This window comes from Protopterus annectens, chromosome 2.part2 (genome assembly GCF_019279795.1).
Source record: "Protopterus annectens isolate FY-2018-M chromosome 2.part2, PAN1.0, whole genome shotgun sequence".
In the NCBI taxonomy this organism is placed as follows: domain Eukaryota; kingdom Metazoa; phylum Chordata; order Ceratodontiformes; family Protopteridae; genus Protopterus; species Protopterus annectens.
This window is the reverse complement of record NC_056730.1, coordinates 791515594-791535007: the sequence shown is the minus strand read 5'-3', so window position 1 is coordinate 791535007 and position 19414 is coordinate 791515594.

The following is a 19414-nucleotide window of genomic DNA, read 5'->3' as shown; positions in this document are numbered from 1 at the left end:
AACTCAACAACTATGCCTTCTAAGAACTTCCTTACTAGAAGCACCCTGGACTGGATTCTAGTTTCTCATCCACATTACATCTCTGATAGTGGGACTCTGCCTGACCCATTAGGCGACCACTTCCCTACTTTTCCCCACCGAATTCCCTCCTCCATACAACTAACTCATACCTACACCTTCACTCGCTATCAAAAAAACTTTAATCCTAGCAGATTCTCAAATGCACTAAAAAAATGAACTGGAACCCCCTAAAAATCCTTCCCTTAGAAAATGCTGTTACCTACTTTAACTCAACTTTCCTCAACTTGCTTGACTCCTTTGCTCCTCTGAAAACAAAATGCAAAAGAAGCAATCCTGTACCTTGGCTAACCAAAAATACCTTACTTGCCATGCGATTCCGGGATAAAGCCTGGAAGCACTACTCCAAAAATAAAACTATCACCACCCTTAATGAATTTAAAACACTTTGTAACTAAGTAAAAAAGCTTATTATCTCAGACCGCAAAGCTTACTTTTCTACACTTCAAACCAACCATAACACCAACCCCAAATAATTCTGGCATGGAATCTCCTCCCGTCTCAACCTTGGCAAAAAAGAAAATCCCCTGCCCTGATCCAGATGCCTCTAACTTGGACTTAGCCACCCAATTTAACACTTTCTTTATCGATTCCATAAGTAAACTTACACCATCCTTCACTTCCCATTCGGCTTCCACAGCCTTATTTCCACCTATCCATCCCTCCCTCCCCTAGCATCTCCTGCTCCCAACCTCCTCCTTTCTCCTTCAACCTCATCCCTACAGCCACCATAAAAAAACTTCTACTAACATTGAAACCTGGTTCCAGTGCCCCTGATGATATACCTTCATATTTCTTAAAAGTTGCCACAGAAGGCATAGCTCTTCCCATCTACATTCTTATAAATCGATCTATTGCTGAATGTCAAGTTCCCCAGCTCTAGAAAAAGGCCTTTATTATTCTACTCCATAAAGGTGGTAATAACAATAATATCACAAACTTTTGACCTATCACTATCTTATCCCCCATTTCTAAACTTCTTGAAAAATACATCCATCTACAACTTCTACCTTACCTCATAAACAACCAACTTCTAACCCCTACTCAACATGGTTTCAGACCCAGCCACAGCACTACCACAGATCTCTTCTCCTTCCTAGAAACCGTTAATAAGGCCCGTGACACTGGTCACATTGTGTCCACTTTCCTCCTTGACCACTCTAAGGCATTCAACACTATCTCTCATAACCTTCTTTTCACTAAACTCTGCAAACATCCCACTCCTCTATTAACTGGTTTACCAGTTACCTCTCAAACAGGCAACAAGCAGTCAGATGCAAAAAATCCACCTCCCCTTTTCTCAATACTCTGAGAGGTGTCCCACAGGGTTCAGTTTTAGGCCCCCTTCTATTCAATATATTCATAAACAATTTCTACCAAGCCATCCCAAATGACAACCTTGTCCAATATGCCGACGATTCAACAATACTCTGCTCTGCCTCTTCTATACCCACCCTAGTTAAATTAACCCAAGATGCCTTCTCCTCCACTGAGCAATGGATGATGGACAACCATCTAGCACTCAATGCTTCTAAAACTAAACTCATGATATTTACTGCTTACAAAACCACCACCTAGATAAAACCTCATTCTCAGTCACCAGTCAAAATAATTCTCCTCTCAAAATAGTATCTAATGCTAAACTACGAGGAGTACTGATCAATGACCAGCTAAAGTTCATAATCATCTACAAGTAAATATCAAAAAAACACACACCAAAATAGGCATGCTTTACCATCACAACCATTACATCTCTCCCTCTACTAGGCTCACTCTCGCCAACACTTACCTTATCCCATCCCTCCTATGCAGTGCCTCTATCCTTACTAACCTGTAATCCTCCCTCAAGACTAAACTCTCCTCTTGCTATAATAAAATAACAAAATTTGCACCCAACCATAGATCCACTAACCATCACTGCACTGCCCTACACCAACTGAATTGGCTTGAGCTGTCCAATTACCTCATCTATATTCAACTTGTCCAAACACACAAACTTATTTTCACCCCCTCTCTCTGTCCCTCTCTTGCCACCACCTTTAAAATGCACCAACCAAATAGACTTTTGAGATCTAATTCCCAAAATCTAATTGAACTGCATTAAGCTGTCCATCCACCAGGCAAACATCTAATATCCTTCTCTCTAGCACGCCATTGGAATTCCCTCCCACCTCTCATCCACACCACCAGCATCATCTCTTCATTCAAAACCTTACTTCATACACACCTAACTTCATTAAGGGAAAGCTCTTGCTCCCACCCCACATAATCTCCCTACACTATAGCTACTCTCTATAAGCTATAATTCACAACAGCCTCCCATTGTTTTGCACCCCTTAATAAACTCTAAGAATTAGCATAACTCCTAGAATGATACAATTCAGCAGCCTAGAAATTAACTGCATGAATTAGCATAACTGTTAAAAATTTAGACTGTTTCTTTTATTGCATTGTGCTAATATGTTAAACTGTTAAAAACTTTGTTTGTAAATATTACTCTTATTGCATTGTACTAATATATGCACTCTACTAATATGTGTTTTTCTGTTTGTATAATTTTGCTTCATTTGTGCACATTACATTTCTCTAATAACTTGCTCTTATGTTAAATCTGCAATTTGTAATTTTCTGGAGCTTTTCTCCCCAGGACTCCATTGTAAATGGGCTCCTAGTGGCCCAGTGGACTATCCTGGCAAACAAACAAGCTATAGATAAAAAATAAAAATAAATAATACGAATAACAATAATACTAATTCTACCCATTACTAGCAATGTCAGTAATGCATATATTTATTTTCCTTTACATTTAAAAGGGTTTTTCCTACAACTTACCTTGGCAGTGCTTCACTAATCAGTTTCTCCATTGCTGACAGTATATCTCTCAGCATGGTTCTCTGTGTCATGCCATTTATCCATGGAGCAAAACAAATATTTAGACATAATTCTACCCCCAACCCATCCCATTTTCATAGTTGTACCCAGTGTGAGACCATGCATTCTAGTCATGAAGCTGAGCGAGGTTCATCTGCTGGCAATTTTTGTCATGAAACCTCTTGGTTAATGTCATACAGACTGGTGCCACTAGGAGAGCAACTAGACTTTTCCCTCAGGAACCCCATACAAGGCTATCTATATAACTACAATTAAGTTAACAAATATGCAGGTATCTAGATTTTACCAACACAATCTTTTACATGGTACTACAGTTGCTGTTTTCTAGTTTTCAGATACTTTTGCAATGGTCAGTAATCTTTTAAAAGCCATGGTCATGGAATCTGCTTGTGCACAAGCCATATTCCTAGGTATCCTGGAAAGTAGCAGCCCATGTCACTTTTGTCCTTTATACTCAGTTAAAGAAGTTGGTTCCCTCTCATACTCCTCCTTCTCATTGAAGATTTTACGGAAATGTTTTTAATCTGATGCAAAATAAAAATCATAACACTGCAGCCTTTTGTAGCCACCTTTTATAAATTCAGTCTGACATTACTTCTTTTGGTCTGGTTTATCAGGCTGATATTATAGACAATCAGCTCCCTTACAGCTGGCCACAACCAGCTGATTTGCTGATTCTGATACTGGCATAGAAGCAAATAGAAACCTAATTGGCCTGCTGTTTCAGCCACTCTAACCTACAGCCCTGTTTCCTCGATTTAGAGCCAAGGTGCACTTTCACTTGAACCATTGAGTTCCCATGACAGTCACTCCTATTTTTTTTTCTTGAGGAATCTTGCCCTCTGTTGTACTCAACATAGTTTTCTGTACTCGCATCTCCTTTTTCAACCCCCACCCCATAAACAGTATTTGGAATTTTCTTTTCTTCTTCCTCTTAGCTATACAAAATGGGTAGTAAAGAATCCTGAACTCAGAGCTATGTTGCAGTACAGCCACGCACTTCAAGCTCCACAGCTCATCCTCCTTATCTACTCCCAATGTGTTTGGTTTCACATACCTTATCACAACATCCACAAGGTACAATAACAACAGCAACCAAGGTGCAACCCTTGACTGGATTCTAATCAATGTACCCATAAAAATAATGCATGCCAAAGCTTGACCTGATACACTAAGTGACATTCACAGTAATTATGTGATATAACATTAGAATAAGTCACAAAAAACTCCACAGTTCAATGTTGTCAGAAATCACTCAAAAGTTTGCAAAGCATCTTTTATATCTGCATTGTGTTTATAACTGGAAAAGGCTAAAAATCCTCCCAATAGATGAAGCCACAATATTATTCAATAATGCCTTTCTTAGCATAATTTTTTTTTTCTCACAAGGAGAAAGAGGGTCAAAGCCATGCCTGCCCCCTGGTTAACACACTCTACTGACCAACTTACTTCTTACCTGAACTCTACTACGGAGTTTTTTTTAAGTTTACATTCAACTTTAGCACTATGTGTATAAACTACTTGGATTGTAAACTATCTAAAGATACCATCAGCAATAGATATGTGTCAAGAATTTATAGAAAAGACACGTACTCTAACTCATTCCTTCACTTTTTGAGCTGTCACCCATTCCATCAAAAACACTCTATAGTGAAAGGCCAGTTCATTAGAGCAGCCAAGATGGTTACATTAGTATCTGATTTTAGTGATGAATGTATACAGTTGAGTAATATGTTCCAACAGCGGGGTTACCCTATTTGTTTAGTACAGTCTCTAGTTGTGGAGCTAACTTATAAGAGACACACAGGTTTGATTAAACCTATTCTTAGTAAAAGAACATCAGATGATAGTATTGTCCATAGACTGGACTTAGAGTCTATAGTACCTCAGATACTTACAACTGAACAAATGCAAGTCAAGGATTTCAGAACTAGTTTTATTACTTCCTTCAGTAAGGACAGTGACACAGCTAGATTTATTTTATATAAAAATTGGGAGTTTATTACTAACGACAAACTCCTGATTAATAAATTTGGGGACCTGCCTAAACTAGTATTTGAGAAAGGAGCTAACTTTAAGAATCTCCTTGAAAGGAAGGTAACATCATGTTTAACTAAACAAACTGGGATGACTATATGTGGGTGTTGCAGAATGTGTAAATTTATGGAACTTGGTGAAAGTTTTTGTATAAAGTGGAGAAAATACAAGATGAAATGCAAATTCCATTGTAATTCCAAACAGGTTGTTTACATTGCCAGGTGTCAATTCTGCTCAGCCTTCTATATGGGGAAGACTGAGCGTAGGCTACGTGACAGAGTTTACGAACATACTTATGCTATCGAGACTAATAAACAGGAGAACCCTCTAACCAGATACTTAGCTTGTAATGAAAATCATAAATTTCTATTTAAAGCAATTGCTCAAGTAAATATGGACCTTAGAAGTGGTCATTTCAATTTATTACTTGAAGAACGAGAATTTGCCTGGCAGATTAGGCTCAATGCCTTTTCAAGTCCTGGACTTAATGACACTTGTAATATTGCCTGTCTTTTAAAACTTAGAAGTCTGATAAGGTAAAATACAATAGGTTGACCCGTGAATGTTTGGGGCAATAGTGTATCATGATTTTACAATTGTACTGTGTACATGTTTAGTATTCTTGAGTATATACATCTTGATTGAATGTTGTTTCCATATGTACATGACATCTTTGGTTAAACTAACATGTATGGTTTGACACGACAAGGTGTTTAAACTAAAAAAGTCAGTATTGTTTAAATGTCATGAACTCTTTTTGGAGGGTGAAGCTATCACACACACAAAAAAGAAATCATAAATAAGCCGTTATCCACTATTTTTCTTAGTCAAACACCTGATAGGCATGGTAATGTTGCATTTAAGGTTAATCTTTTAGTAGCAATATAATTGAATACCTTGTGGGAATTATATAAACTTATTAAGCTTAACTAGTTATTTTAATATATTTTTAGTATTAGAAGTGAGCGGGAATTCCGTTTGTTACAAGTAGGAGTTCTTTACTTCTAGTTTTACATTCAGTTAAACTATGAGAGGAACTTGTTTTATTTATTTCATTAGACTTGATGTGTTGATTTGTACTGTGATGTTATTTTAAAAAAGAACAGCTGACTGTTGATCATGTGATCTGTTCACTTACTATTTAAACTTGTAAGGTACTTTGAGTGTATTTATCTGATGAAGTTGCCATAACACAGCAACGAAAAGCACTTCATTTAATAAACAACATTGGTTTCCTTTTTGCGTCTTGCCGAGTCTGTTGGATACTTCTGCACATTGTTGGCTATATCCCCAGCACATTATGGCTTCTGCCCCAACCATAGTATTGACACTGTCCAATTGGCTTTAGTACATACCATTTATACTAACAGAGAAGAGAGTAGATTTGTATCCTCTGTATTTATAAAATTGACTAAGACATTTGACACACTATCTAATAAAATGTTATTGAAAATATATTAAAAATAGATCACAGCATGTAAAATGGCAAAACTCTATGTCTCAATCAGTATCGATTGGTTTTCTCCAAGGTTCTGTTCCAGATTCCCTACTATTAAACATTATTATCAATGACCCAGTTATCACAGTAAAACAGTCAGCCTTAATCAGGTATTCCACCAGATTAACGATTATCTGTTCTTCATGGCAGAACTTTAACATTTCACACAAGAAGTATTCATAACCACAGAGATACAGCTATAAAGTTTTCAAATCTTGTTAACGTCTACAAAGACCATATTAATACTGTTTACCTCTAAAGCATACATACTAAAAAGGACTTCATCATTATTATATCAAACAATACCAAAATAGGAGTAGTTTATCACACTAAACAACTATAGAATACAGCCTACAATTTGCCCCCACCCAGCTCCAAACTTATATATAGCAACTCCGATGTTGCACTTTCTCAAAGAAGGGGGCATTACCCCCAAAAAGTGAATCCTGTCTTGCACAACTCTTTGACCATGATTTCCTACAAAGGAAGTCTGATCACTGGCGAATTAAAGCTTGGACAGTCTATGCCCAAATGGTCAGGCTTCATACACCAGTAGGATAACTTAATGGGAGTGAGATGGCTTGGTTTTCTGGTTGTTTGACACCCAGCAGGAGGTCAGGATGGTGCAGCCTGTTGAATATGGGCCAGACAGACTTGCTGCCATGGCATAGCCATGTAGATTCAGGGGTGGGGATGCTGTCATGTTGGTGGAGCTCATACTGGCAGTGCTAGCATCACTCAGAATTTGCTGATGGGTAGTAGAAGTTCCTGTAGGCAGAGGGGAGACCTTGATGTCTACCTGGATGATGGCACTATGATCCGCTATTGTCTCATAAAGAAAAATGGAATACTGATGATTCTCACCATGGAAAAGTGCAACATACTTCAAATACTATCACTGTGAATGGTAAGATAGAATTTGTTCTGTATTTGGGCAGACCTAAGGTATGCTGTTTCTCTCAGGATGGAAATCACTTAGTACAAGACTGCAATATATGAAGGTATGGTCAAGATGGGGAGCGGGTACATACTGAAAAAATGTATGCCAATTTGTAGAAAATTAACAAATCTTGGGTACTTCTAGTTTGATCATCCTTTATTAGAAAAAGAAAGAGTGGTTGAAGAATTAAGTTCAGAAGGAAGACTAAGAGTAGAAGATATGACAGAAGATGTTGAAAGAGAAGGTGGTAAGGGGAAGATGATACTGAAGAAAAATCACTGAATAAAGAGGTAGCTAGAGAAGAAATAGCTCAAGGTAAGCTATTAATATACAGGAAGAAAAGAGATTTTCAGTTTTAGAGATTAAAGATAAAGAAAAGGGAGAATGGGAGACAAGAGAAGAAAGAAAGAAAGAAAGAAAGAAAGAAAGAAAGAAAGAAAGAAAGAAAGAAAGAAAAAAATTAAAAAAAATCAGTTATTGTGAGTGTTAGGAAATGGAAAAGAAAAATAAGATCTGGAAGTAAAGCACTTGCAAAAAGAGATGATATTAGAATTTTAGCATTACATTTTAAATGATGTAACAAAGAAGAAATAAGGAAAAATTCAGGCAGTATGGGGGAGGGTAGATTGCTTGATCAATAGGAAATTAAACAGGTTAAAGAATAGGAATCCTTATAGAAAATGCAGAAATAAGAATTATAAGATTTACTATTAGAATGTGGAATGCACTTTGGTCATTTATGCTTACATCGAATGTATGGTTTCAGAGTGTAGGAAAGGCAAAAGTAAACTTACCTTATCTGGAATCCCGATATTCGAACGGTAAATGCAGTTCAGTGGTAAGATATTTAAAACTGTGAATATCAAACTCTCAGTATTGACATGGTTTGAAATTGGGGAGTACAATCATTTTGAAATTTGACATTGTATTTTGATGATAAGACTAAACAACGAAAGTGCTTTCCAAATTCTGATAGTAAACCGAATTCTAAATGTAATAATAGTAGAACCAGAAAGTGTAGTGATATGTGATATCAGACTAAGACAAAATGTTTTAACTAATATTGATTTATATATATTTTAATATGAGAGAGAAAAAGCTATTGTTAAAGGAATTTAAAAAAATGTGTTATTGAATATGTCAATAGTGATAGTAGGAGAGTTTGACTGTAACCTGAGGAAAGAAAAAAGCAAAAATGACATAGGATAATAACATGTTAACAGAATTAAAATATGGAGATAAAAAATTAAGAAAAACTAGACAATGGACATAAATAATATGAAATTTTACAACATAAATTTATTATATAGTTTACTCCAAAGACAAGAAGAAAATAACATGAGGAGTACAGATGTCAGAGTTTTCAAATAATACTGCAGTATAGACTAGGATAGCGGAAGTCAGGGAAATAATAAAGAAGGAAAAGATAGATTAACTGCAGAGTTTTGAAAGAAGCAATACATAAATGAGAAAAAAAGACTATTGGAAGATCATGTAATGAGACCATTCTATAAAAAATGGATACATTGGCAGATAGTGTATAAACAGAAGTATAAAAATGCATTTAGACGTAGAGAGAAGAAAAAAAAATAAGGTAGAAATAAAAAAATATGTAGAAAACTATGAAAAACAGATAGGACAAAGAAGTTACAAAATAAGGGCAATAGAAATAGAGATGTATGACAAGGAACTGAGAAAAAGTCAGGGTCATGTTATATAGGTAAAGATTAATTTTTTCTCTGAAAGGAAAATGAGAGGAAGTTTCTCCTTATTTAGGAAAATAAGTAAACATAAGAGAAGGAAGGATAGATGCAAATGTAAAAGGTAAAGGGAGCATAAACTACAGACAAGAAGATATTAAGGATATGTTAGAGAATTTTTTAGAAAAATGTTTGAAAAAATAAATTAATGGTCAAGAAGAATGTAATGTAAAAAATCTGAAAAAAAGCAAATATGTTTTTGGAAAATGATGTCTCCAGCAAGTTTTGTTTATGTCACAGACAAAATTCAGGTCCCTAGATCTTCTGTTTATGGTACTCTTTGACTTACGAATATGTAGGAGATTCAAAATTGTAGGGTTTGCAGATGCCTTGTAAGCCAGGCATAGCTCACCCCTCTGCAATCTATAGGAGACTGAGTAGAAGGAAAGGGTTTTAAGGCCCTCTACATAAGGCAGGTTTGTTAGGCCTTGTATTCTTTTTGTATGATTAGTCTAATAAGGGTGGAGTACAGTGGGACCTCTTTGGACCTTACCTATAAGTTGCACAACATAAAAGGATTTCCTCATCACTGTGGCAATGTGGAGGTCAAATGCAAGGCTATTGTCTATATGCGTACCCAGGTCCCTGACCACTGGGTTGACTCTTAGGGGTGTATCATCAGCACGGTAATTAGTTGGGATGGTTGATTTCCCAAAGGGTACAATTATGCATTTTTTAGCATTGGGTTTAAGACCATGGCTTTGGCACCATTTATTAGTCAGAGGTAGACTTTCTTGAAGAATGCTAGTGTCTGCAGGGAAGTTGATGATAACCCCCAGCTTGCAATTATCTGCAGACTTAGTCAGCCATAAACATTCAGCATTTGCTTCCATTTCAGAGAAATAGATGACAAAAAGGAGTGGGCCCAGTACCGAGCTCTGGGGGACTATGATAGTTACTGGTCTCTTGGTGGAGATGACCTCATCTATTTTGGCCTTGTGGGTCCCATCAGTGAGACAGCTGGCTATGCAGTGGGTGATAAAAGGGTTTATACTTAAATTAGTGAGCTTGTTTGGGGTATTGTATCAAAAGCCTTGGCCAGGTCAGTGTAAGCTGTGTGTATAGTCTTACCTTCATCCACTGTTTTGGTCACTCTCTCAAAAAGGTCCACCAGATTTAATAGGCATGACCTTCCTTTAACAAAACCAGTGATGGGTCCACCATCTGCAGGTTACCTATGTTCTCATTTATTATGTCCATGATGATTCTTTTCATGGCCTTACATATGAGGCTGGTAAACGTATGGCCCGTGAGTTACCCAGATCAGTGGTTAAGACATCCTTTGTGCGGGGGGGGGGGGGTTGACTATAACCATCTTCCATTCCTTGGCCACAAAACCTGACTGAAGGCTCCAGTTGAAAAGTGATTCAAGTAGTCCAGAGAGGTCATGTTTCATGCTATTTATTAAACAGCCCAGGATGTTATTGGGGCCCATTGATGAGCTGCACATCCCTGGATGTTATTGAGGCCTATTGATGCACTGCAAGGACGTGGCTGTTCGTGCTTTAGAGCGTTCGCTCTTTAGGTGTTGATGATTATATGTTTGAAGAAAAGTCTCTTCGGGCATACAATATAGACCCATCACAAACATTCTTACAAAGTACATGCAAGAGTGACAAACTCCAATGTACTATGCTTTACCATAGCCATGCATGCTGTAGTTCCAGCATGCCGATGTATACAGCATGATCGTTGTTACTACTGGAGTGTTATTATTTTAGACTAAGGCTTTGTTGGACAGTATGCAAGTGGAGGCGTACTGTGCCTTCAGTCCTGTACATGTGGTGGTGCATAAGTTGTCATGTTTTATAGAAAACAGAATGTGATATGTTACTCATAGGTATTACAAGTACTACAACTGTACATGTGCATGCATGACTACTGTGGTCATGTGTCTCAGATCAATGGCACAATTATATCATATCTACAAATTATGTTCACATACAGTGCAGATATCCAATGATATCAGAACAGCAAGTAATATAAAGATATAATATTCGATATAAAGTGCTTCTACTGCAGCAGTGAAGAAATTTGAACATCTATGGTTATAAATAAATAGGACTTACACAGCTTTACTATGCTTCTCATTCTCACTGCTGCAGTGGCCCCTGGTTAGACTCCCAAGGCTTACCCTACATTGGATGCGGAAGGATAAGGGTCCAGGAATTCTTGGAGAATGGTCCTAGCAAAGCCTTTTCTGGACCTACAGAAGGAATGCAATTTATAGTACTTTATGAATGTATGACTAGAGGGCCAAGTTGCTTCTTCCAGAGTACTTCTAGAGCTGACCTCTTTCCAGTATACCACCGAAGAGGATAAGGCCCAAGTATGAATTAGTTATACCATTGTGGAAAGAGCAATAAACAATAGCAGAGGACAACTATCTGGATATAGTCCATATAGACACAACCTGGCACCTTTCTTAATCCCAGCATAGGAAATGAATGGCTGTTCAGCCTTCCTAAAGGATTTGGTTCTGTTAACTCAATCAGACCTACAGCATCTTATTTATAAACTTACAGTTAACACCTATCGATTCTTATGGCATCCAGACATTTCATAGGTCTAACATCTTTAACTGAGCAACATACCATTTAACAATAGGCAGCATTAGAATGGACAAGAACTTATTAACAAAATGAAACTAAGATTGTTAATCTCTGATGTCCTGCAGTACTGAAATTAATCACTGTATGCCACTTATTAATATATTTTATATTTATGTCCATATTTTCATAACTGAAAGATCTATGTACTATTGTTGGGTATGGTGTGAAATACCTTTGTGGATGACAAAGTCATTGTCAATGTCCATTCATATCACACTACACTGTAGATATTGCTAGTTGTTTGTTAGCAGCTATGAAAGTAAGCAATATTTTCGTATGATACTTATTACTTCGAAAAACAAATGACTCACAAACTATTGCATGGCATCATGTGAAAATTTAGATGGTGTTGAAGAAAACTGTCATTAATATTTGCACTGTAAGCTACACATTTTGAGGGATATTCAGTGTTATTTATATTGTTAATTATACAATTAAGTATATGTTTTCATATTTCTTTAAATATCTCAATAAACCTGCACTCAGAGAAGAATTTCCTGCAGCCATGTGAAAGCTTATATCTGGTTAACAAACATGTTCTAAAAATATATATGTCAAGGTTGATATTTCCAAGATATGAAAATGTGTTTAAGAAAGTTGAGCAAAAACTATAATTCTAGGTTCGTGTGCATTATAATATACTGTATTTATGAAAAGTGTATGAAAATAAACAGACAAATAAATAAATGCATTGACCATTATCATTTTAAAGAATACTCCCTACTGATAATATTGCTAGTTACATAGTTTTAAAAGCTTTTATAGTTCACAAAATATATGCATTTATTTATCTCAAGCTTTTTTTTTTTTTTTTTTTTTTCCGGAAAATGTTTTGGAATGCAAGGATGTGCATAGGCTGCTAGAGGTGAGACATTCCACATCCCAAATGGTGCTAATGGGTTTATTCTCTTTCAGGAGTCTGAAACTATTGAGAAAAAACTCAGAATGATCTGCGGTAAGCTATTACCTTTTCTTTTTGAAGGACATTCTTTTGCTTGGTTCTATCAGACACTCCAAAGGACAATTTTTTGAGAGGGTGTGAGACAAGACTTTTGTAGTTTCAAGTGTAATCCCAAGAATTTACAGGAAATCAGACAACTTTGTTAATGATTCCAAACATCTGGGAAGAGACTGTACATAAATAAGCAGGTCATCTAAATAAGGAAAATGTGTCTGTCTTACAGTCTGCAGTGAGACACCACTGGGGCTAGGCACTTTGTGAACACTTGTGGTACAGTGGATAGCTCAAAAGGTAATGCAGAGAACTGATAATGTGACACAGATTCAGCAAACCAGAAACACTTCATGAAACTGTAAGCAACGGGAATGTGATGGTAAGCATCTTTGAGATGTAGTGTTACCATAAAGCAATGGTCTGTAAGCAGTGCAAGCTTGGATTACACAGTCAGCATCTTGAATTTTGGAACTTTCGTATAAAGGCAGAGAAAAGATAGATTTAACACAGATCTCCAAGCATTCTTCTTCTTTGGTATGAAAAAATATCTTGGAATAAAAACATTTGCCCATGTGAATTGCAGGTACTGATTCTATGGACCCTGTTTTTGATGTTTGCTGTAGCAGTAGTGGAAACACCTCTGTCTGGTTGGGTGGATGTTGGGGGATTCCCCTAAAAGAAGGAGGAGAATCCACCCCCTGCCAAGTGAATCCTTTCTGAATTACCTTCAACACCCATCTGTCTGAAACTGTCTGACCTCAGGCTAAGTGGTTGAGAGTTAGTGTGAGAGAGGTAGAGAAAGTGGGGCAGGAGTTTTGGGCTAGGTGATTAGATTCCCAGCATAGTCATTTATTTGCTAGAGCTTGAATCTTTTTGGGAAAATTATGTATTTATTTATTTATTTATTTGGAAGAATTATTCTCCTGCCATTTTCTTCTGGGGTCTTGATTGTTGTTAGCCTGGGATTTCTGTTTGTTCCACTCTAAAGAATTGGGAAGCAGCCTTCTTAGTGTAGAACCTGGTACCTGAAAATCTTAGACATTCCATGCATAATTTTACCTGTGATATTCCACTGTTTAAGGATCTGTGTAGTTGATGACCCAACCAAATACCAGATCCAGGCTAATGGAGAATTAAGAATTTTAGACGTCAGATTATCAGAAAAATTCTGATTATGAAAAAAAGCAAATCTTCTCAACACCACAGACGATGCAAAATAGCTATACACAGTGTCAGCACAATCTTCACAGAGTATGTTTAGAAACTAATTCAAGCTAAAAACATTGTGATTCAAATATGACTTGCCTTTGATGACCCAACCAAATACCAGATCCAGGCTAATGGAGAATTAAGAATTTTAGACGTCAGATTATCAGAAAAATTCTGATTATGAAAAAAAGCAAATCTTCTCAACACCACAGACGATGCAAAATAGCTATACACAGTGTCAGCACAATCTTCACAGAGTATGTTTAGAAACTAATTCAAGCTAAAAACATTATGATTCAAATATGACTTGCCTTTTGGAGGCAATGACACAGCAAATTCTTTAAAATCATAAGCAAATTTTAGCATAAATGTCCACATATAGATCTGGTAATTTAAGTTCCTAAAGCCTGATGCAGTAGAAACACTCTCTTGCCTTGTTTCTGCAAGTACTCTCCCTTCTAATCAGAGGGTACTAGGTAAGAGAAGCCAAGGACTTGTTAGTTGTTACTGCTGGAATTATTGCAGTAGGGTCAGCTGACAGCTGAGAATAAAGACATTGACAATCTAAAGAGATCCGATACTGCTTATCAATTTTCTTTGGAATTGCAGCTAGTGAGTTGTAAACCTTACATGCAGCTTTAAAAATGTATTCTAGAGCTGGTAAAATGGACAATTATGTGTAGAATTAACCTCATCCTGTTTATAAGGGAACCCCTGACTGCTTCCAAACAAAACAGCAAAATCAAAAAACTTGTCTGGGATTAACTTCAGGTTCACTATCTGAAGGGTCAAAGTTTTGAGCAATGGATTCCTGAGGATAATCTCCCTTGCCTCTGTCAAAATCCACATAATTTGAAAACATATACTATTTGCTAATGCCTGCACTAAAATTGTGAAAAGGCGAATGGCCCTAGAATTGACTGACTGCAGAACACTCTTAGCCAAAGATCTAACATCTGACTTATATAAAGAGACAACCTGATCCTCTGCTCTATAATTAAGTTTTGGCTTCTTTTTTCTAGGAATATTCCTACAAGGAGAGTGGTCAGGGACAGCCTGCTATTCCTGGCAAGAGGTCTCTTTCCACATACAACTCCTATACCATAACTGTTTGGTTCTCTCATGCCTATAACAAGAACTGGAATAACCCATGAGGACTTGTGTAACATCTGATACACCGTGGCCATTATAGCTATACCAGAGAGAGTCGAGGCAATAGGTAAGTGGTCTCTAGTGAGCTTTGTCCATGCTAGAGTCACTAACAGTGGGATGAGGCAATAATTTAATTATCATTTTCTTTTTAGATAGCACTGGAATGGAATAAGCAGAAACAGGAAAATTATCCATGCTGTAGCCAAAGAAAAAGATGGCTGTCTTTACAGTAAGTTCGGTAACACTGGGAGAAGGTAAATATTCACTAGTATGCGCGACAGCATACTTCCCTTTCCCAAAGACCAAAAAATTGTATTCACACTAATAAACACAAGCAGAACACTGAAAATCATGTCACCAGACAATACACTTAGAAATACCACAACATTTATTACCTCAGAAATGAGAAAACATTCTACCTGTATTAAAAAATAGTCACAGAAACACATACATTCTGACTGTAAATGGAGAGCCCATATACTTAATATTTTCATGAAATCATAGCTTTCACAAAAAATAAGCCAAGTAAATTGAGCAAAATGCCCCTGACAAAAAACAAAAAACAGTATTTTTAAGGTGGAATACCACAAGTAGCTGTTTTTTTTTCTTTTTTAAAAGTTAAGATAGATCAGAAAAAAATACCAAAAATATACAATAAAATTATTTATGAGAGGAAGGTGTCCTCAAACAGGGTCTTATCTGTTAGCAGAAAGGTTTTGACTAACTCCTGCTCCCCTGGAGGCAAAGAGATACTTCTCCTTGAAGAGGCAGGAAAATTCTGAAGTTTACATCATTCTGGTTGCTGATATATGTCATTCCAAAAAGGGTGCAGCCTACCAGCTGACAGAGTGAGTAAGGGCCAGAACTTTGCAGAGCTGGCTGGGTACTGTGTGTTTGACAGGATGTGAAAGCTGAGCCATAATCATGACTATTTTCACTGACCATGCAAGCCCTGTACCTTTGAATTTCAGAGGTTCAAAAGATTAGAATCATTGCCCAGCTATAAAAGCAAACAGAAGAGAAATGCAGGGTGGTATTCAGCGTCATTACTCAAATGTGTTAGGGCTATTCACACTGTCTGCAAAAGAATACAGAAAAGCTGCAATTCATAGATGCCATTTATGATAACGTGCAATGGCCATGAATAAGCCAAAGCAAATAAAGTGATACTGAGATATAAATGAAAAATGATGTAAAAGAGCATATTCTAGTAAAGCATTATTTTGCTATTTGTGATTCATAGTGAAATTTTACCACTTTCGGGTGGCCGCGGTGGTGCAGCGGTTAGCGTTGCTGCCTCACAGCAAGAGGTTCTCTGGTTCAATCCTCGGCTGGGGTGCCTTCTGTGCAAAGTCTGCATGTCCTTCCTGTTGTCGCGTGGGTCTGTTCCAGTTTCCTTCTACATCCCAAAGACAAGCGGTAGGTAGATTGAACACTCCACATTGGCCCTAGGTGTGAGTGTGTGCATTTGTGTGCCTTCTGTGGAAGGTTGTGAGCTGGGCTGTCAACTCAACGCCATAAAACTCCACTGCCAATCATGAGCGGACAGGTGATCCACTGTGGCAACCCCTAACCGGGAAAAGCTGGAAGAAGTGAAAATGTACCACTTTTCTGTGCCATCCAGAGAGGGGTTACATAAAAGGGAATCTCACTAATCCTATTTACTTTGCAATCTGAGAAAATGCTGTCACCTGCTGATAGAATTGCTGTTGCAAATTGTGAGCTGCTTGTCTTGGATGTGCCAAAACCACCTGCATCCAGCAGCCCTCACCAACCAAAAAGGCAGAGTTATAGGCAGAGGATAACTCATTATAATTTTGCTAATCAGGAGACACTTGATAGGCTTAGAATTGATAGGGATATTATAAGGATCTTAGTGAGTATGTATAACTCCCATAGGGGTACTGGAGGAATTTCTTGACATCCTATCCCTGTGGATACTAAGGTATGTATAACCTTCACTATACTTGCCTCAGGGACCACCCAGAGACAGACTGGGGACATAGGTTCATAGGTTCATTGGTCATTACTAGGCTAATGGCACAAGAATCTTTACCATCCTAGCCAATAGCACCCATGATATGACAATATTATATCTTAATTCCCCAGATATAGGATAGGGTAGTATCAGACTAGTGGATCTTTGGATGTTGGAGCTCTGAGTCATTTTACTGACTGCCTCTGTCCATAAGGGGCATTGGCAGTACCCCAGGAATGAATTTACAGTTTCTCATCCATTTATCCAAAGTCTTGTTGAAGAGAGTGAGGGACAGGCTTTGTTTTATGAAGATGTAAAGTTTGTTCCATAGACAAGGTTGCCTTTGGGATAAGAATCGGTCGCTCCAGCAAGTTCTGTTAGAATCATAAATAAGGTTCTGGTCCATGGAACGTGTAATCCTTGTATCATTTTTCTTGTGAATATGTAACACTTTCATCATGCCTGGGTCAGAGAATGCCTTGTAGGTTAGGCATAAGTCTTCTCACAATAAACGATATGAGACAGAGTAAAAGGATAGGGCCTTTAGTGAATCTGCATAAGACACATGTCATGTCTTACTCTTTGTATATTTTAGTGAGAAACTTCTGGGGCCACTCCAGTTGGTGTCAGTACCTGGTTAGGTATTTGCAGAAGGGAACATTGTACTCGATTATGGGCCTGATGAAGGCCAAGTACAATGGCACTATGACTTTTTTGGATCTTGATGTCATGCCTTTACTTATAAGTTGGGCCACACAGAAGGATGTCCTCACTACTGTAGCCACCTGGTCATCAAAGTTTAGGTTACTATCTATCAGTGTTCCTAAGTCTCTCACCACTGGGTCTACTTTTAGGGGTGTGCCATCAATATTATAATTTTCAGGGATGTCTAATTTACCTATGGGTATGATTATGCACTTTTTTAGCATTTAGTTTCAGACCATGGTTTTAGCACCAGTCATTTGTCATTTTTACGCCTGTTTGTTGGATGCCAGCTTCATCTGGAGATTCAGTGATCTCCCAGTTTACAGTCATCAGTGAACTGTGTGAGCCAAAGGGCCCCAAAACTGGCCTTCACTTCAAAGTATATACCAAACAGAGGGATACCAACACTGTGCCCTGCAAGATACCACCTGTAACAGGTTTCTTACTGAAACTGGATTCACCTATCATGACATTATGTGTCCTATCAGTGAGCCAGATGGCAATCCATCTGATGATGTACGGGATTACGCCTAACTCAGTAAGTTTATCTATGATCCCTGAGCGAGAGAATGTGTTGAAAGTTTAGGCCAGGTCTAGATAAGTGGTGTGTGTACCATTTTACCATCATCCATGGCCTGGTGACATTCTCAAAGAAGTCCCCCAGATTAAGGAGGCAAGACCTCCCTTTGACAAAGACAATTTGGGTCTGGTCTAGTTTTCTGACAGTTCCTAGGTCATTATTGATCAAGTCCATGATAATTCTCTTCATGGCCTTGCAGATAAGTTTGGTCAAGCTTATGGGTCTGTCTATACTTCTCTGGGTCAGTTAATGGGGCCCCTGTGCAGAGGGATGATTGTTGCAGTTCTCCATTTCAATGCAACAAAGCTGTGGTTAAATAGGGTTTCATGTGGCCCTGACAGATCCTGCTTTATGCTATTTAAGAACCATCATGGAATGTTGTTGGGACTCATGGAGGCTGTGTTTTGGCTTTGGAGAGTGCAGTAAGGACCTGCTCCCTCATAATGACCAGTAGGGGGTGGTTGCAGGTATTTCTTTTGGTGTGGTAGGAGATGATTAAAAGGGAGAAGTTTGAACTGAACTTGGCAGCCAGCAGGTTTGTTATAGTTTCAGGCTGGGTGTAAGTGTTGTCTTTCATGATTAACTCGGCACATTGATGAGTGCTTCCCCCGAGGTTACAAACATAATTAAAAAATCCTTATGGTTATCTTTCATCTGGGAGGCTATTTTTGCCCCAGTGTTTGCTTTGGCAGAATTGATCAGCTCTCTAATTTGTTTGCTTAGACTGGTGAGTGTCTTTTTGCACTGTTTTGTCTACTCCTTCTGGGCTTTGGTGAGGATTTTTTTCCTTTTTTTTTTGAATAGCCTATTTATGGTAGGGGTCCACCAGGGTGGCTTATTTTTGTTGGGTATCTTTCAGTCGTCTGCCTTGGGGATACTTCATCAGTTTCAGCATGTACTGGCTCATGACACCAGTGCCAAATCCTATTAGAGTTGCAGAACAGACCTACAATACAGACTTTAGTAAAATGACAATCCCTGTTAGTTGCTAAAGGTCTTAAGCCAGTAAAATAATCAT